Below are 4,112 nucleotides of genomic sequence, written 5' to 3'. Positions count from 1 at the left end.
CAGCCAGCAAAGGACCAGCGTAAACCAGCAAAGGACCAGCATAAACCAGCAAAGGACCAGCTTAAACCAGCATCCCAGCGTCAAAACATACCTAACCAGCATATGCTGGTTTTTTCAACAGGGGTACAGGCCTTGTTTTGTTTGTTTTATGTGTCATTAAAATGTTTAAACTAATCCGAGATCAGATAGGTAAACAACATAGACACTGGGGTTATTAGTATACTGTACTGGAGTCTGGTAGGCTACAGAATATAATATAATATAATATAATATAATATAATAATATAATATAACATAATATAATATAATATAATATAATATAATATAATATAATATAATATAATATAATATAATATAATATAATATAATATAATATAATATAATATAATATAATATAATATAATATAATATAATATAATATAACATAATATAATATAATATAATATAATATAATATAATATAATACAGTGCGGTAGGCTATTGCTGTCAAGTTCTCAGTATTTTTTTGGCGCTGGCGCATTGGAACTAATTTCGCTGACGGAGCAGATGTAGGCTATACAAAATAACTGACCATATTCCGTCTAACATGCAAGTTATTCGATATGAACTTTTTTTCTCTCTCCAACTGTTGTATAAAAACAGTGTCACAATCTTGTTGCCTGCACCATCAACTGGCAGCAGAGATTATACATTTATTTAGCAAGCTTCTGGAATACTTTGAGAAACTAAATAACCTTTCAGACTTGAGAAAAACATAACAATACAACTTCTGAGGAACATAATTTCTGCAGAGCTTGTTGACATTTAGTATTTGTTGACGATTCATTCTTTTCGGAGACGATCGACATCGGGACGCATGAATATTTTAATTAAAAGCGTGTACTATTCGATACAATTCTAGTGCATTTAATCTATTAAATAACAGCAGAGTGAGCGAGTTTTTGGATATGGTAAGATTAAACTTATTTTAGTGAATAAAGTACCATTTCAGCGGTGGGTACACACAATGTTATTTTATCCTTGCTTATAGAAAATCCTCAATCTGCTTTCTAACAGCTTCATGTGGCCGTAAACATTTAATTTAGCGTGGTTTTAAGCACTATGCATCATTAAAGTTTCACTTTCACCGCGACTATGCCGGTAAACGTGGTGTTTACATGGAATAATCGTAATATGAGTTTACCTTATGGTCTCTGTATCAGTAGGAAAGCGATAAAACGATCGAGCATCTTCCATCTGATATTGTGATGCATTTCGGGGCAAAGCAAATTAAACATAGTCGAACAACAATATGAAACGCGAGAAACTATTAATAGTTTTTTTCTACAATTAATTGTACTACAAATTATACTACAATTGGAAAATACTGTAAATTGATAAACTGTTCGACGTGATGTTTAATGTCTCTGACGGTGCTTGCAACCGTCTTTTTAAAGAAAGTAACAGTTTTAAAAAAATCATGAGTGGGGTGTAACTGGTGTGTTTTATGTCGTAGAATAAAACGTGAAAGTATCTTGAGCTTGTGTAAACCACGGACCTTATTTTAGGGTATTTAACCAAACTCCCATTTAAAAAAAAAAACCACTGACTCTGGGACGATGGAACCGGAAGTGCTAAAATGCTAACTCGCTTCCGGGTTTTTGCCTACGGAAGTGACGTCGGCTATTTTGAAAATGCAGTCGCAGGAAAAATTACAGAGCCGCCGGTTGCGGGTTTTTTACTTTTATAATGTACTGCGGCCGCCTAAAGTTTATCTATAGTCAAATCAAAATCGCAAAATGTATTATGCAGAGATGGACTATTAGGTGAGTTTCACCCACAGCAGATGTTAAGGCTTTCACACAGCAGAAATAATCACGACAACAGCCAGTCAAAGCATGTCTCTTGTAAGTCTGCATGCTCTGAGTCTCTGTTTAAATGAGTGGCGTAGTTTCGTCTACTACACAAACTCAAACACACTTGAAGCTCATGGTGATTTCAGCGTCTGTGTCACCCTAAATGAGGACACGAACACACGAACTTCATCGCTCTATCCACCTTTTTCTTGTTGTAAACATGGGCGCGGCCATTTGTAAATTCTATGGGTTTGGCTTCCGGTCTCATCTGCTCATCCACTCCGTCCAGCTATTTTTAGCTGAACAAAACAGTTCGTTTTGCTGCTTGATATTGAAAGTTGGGGTGTCTTATCATATTATTTTAATGTATTATCTTAATTATGAACACACTGGTTTGTAGTGCAAGTGTTTTACCGTTTACTGCACGTTGTTATTCTCCTCGTTATTTACCTATAGCGGTTAATGAACCGGAAGTCTCACCCATAGGCTTACTTTCGCGTTGAAGAAAAAGGTGGATAGAGCAAACGTGAAGAAATTTTAAACAGAAACATATTACTACGATGTACTTCTCAAAGTAATAATGCTATTACTGATATTTTTTCAACAATGTTTTTTTTATCAAACATAAGGTTTTGTCATGCAGCATCTTATTTGACAAAAAAATAAAAATGCAATGTTTTGTTGTAAATTAATTGTTATATATGATATTATATTTTACTTTATATTTTATATTTTTAAGATTTATGTAAATTGTTAAAGTTTTATTAATCCATTTCATTTGCTTTTTGATGATAAATTTGTATTGTCATAAAATACAAAAGAAATAAAATGGAAAACACAGAATTTAGGGGAAAATAAAATGGATTTCATGGGGCCCAAAATTTAAAGGTGGCTTAAAGGAGTTCATAACAAAATCAAGTTATGTTTACATTCATTCTCAAGGTCTAACAAACACGTGGGGAGCATTTCTTGACCCTCTAACTCTAGCACTCTCTATTCTAATTCTATTCTTAAAAAAAAACTTGTCCCTTTTAGACTTGCACTCTATTCATTTACAAACTGCTTGTTTTCTTTTTATTTATTATACAATTAACAAAAGCAAAAAAAACCTCTTAACACTAGCTTGCTCTATTCTTTTCCTATTCTATCTGTTTTCTTTTTATTTATTATATAATTAAAGAAAAAAAACGTGCTACGTGTACTGCATTAAGCTAACTGAGACTTGTTATAGCTCTTGCGTATCATTGCTCTTTTATTGATTTTGATTGCTTCCATTGTCCTCATTTGTAAGCTGCTTACAATGTCCTCACCCTCAGACTGTCCTAGATGTTGATGAGTTTGTTTCTTCATCAGATTTGGAGAAACGTAGCATTACATCACTTTCTCACCAGTGGATCCTCTGCAGTGAATGGGTGCCGTCAGAATGAGAGTCCAAACAGCTGATAGAAACATCACAATAATCCACAAGTGATCAATTAACATCATGTGAAGGCAAAAGCTGCATGTTTGTAAGAAACAAATCCATCATCAATGCATTTTTAACTTGGATAGAGAGTCTTCTATACATTGTTTTCTCCAGTGAAAAAGTGGTCTGGTCTGAATCGTGAGAGAAATCTGCACAGATTAAGCATCGTTTACAAGCAAAACCAGCTCTAAACAAATATGTTAATGGATTTTGATGTGAGAGACAACAGGAGATGGACTTTTTCAGCAGAGGATTTATGGATTCATATGGACTCATATTTTGGCCAGAAGCAACAGTATAAAGTTAAAACGCCTTGGTTTGTTTCTAACATGCAGCTTTTTGCTTCACAAGATGTTAACTGATGGACTGGAGTGGTGTGGATTATTTGTGGATTATTGTGATGTTTTTATCAGCTGTTTGGACTCTCATTCTGACGGCACCCATTCACTGCAGAGTATATTGCGTGTATTGGTGATTATATTTTCAGCAAATTTTCATTTTTGGTTGAATTATTCCTTTAAAGCTAAGAACTTTACTTCCTTGCACTGTTTTTTTTTGCTGCATACATGATATATAAACTTGTGCAGCTTGATTTGACTTCTGGTTGACTTTTGTTTGCAAATGTCAAACTTTCAGCTTCATTTTCAATCTAAGGAAACCACAAGCAAGCAGTTTTTCTTTCGGGTTCTTTACTTGATTTCTTTTCCCCTCAGTTATTTGCAGGCAGTTCAGTATGTTGTATCCCCATGCTTTCCTCGGCTTAATGTTTCCGTATTCCCAAGTTTTTCATGCGATTCTCTCCAGACATGGAA

The sequence above is a fragment of the Sinocyclocheilus rhinocerous genome, unplaced genomic scaffold (assembly GCF_001515625.1).
Source record: "Sinocyclocheilus rhinocerous isolate Xijiao unplaced genomic scaffold, SAMN03320098_v1.1 scaffold202, whole genome shotgun sequence".
Classification (NCBI taxonomy): domain Eukaryota; kingdom Metazoa; phylum Chordata; class Actinopteri; order Cypriniformes; family Cyprinidae; genus Sinocyclocheilus; species Sinocyclocheilus rhinocerous.
Note: the sequence above shows the minus strand (reverse complement) of the source record.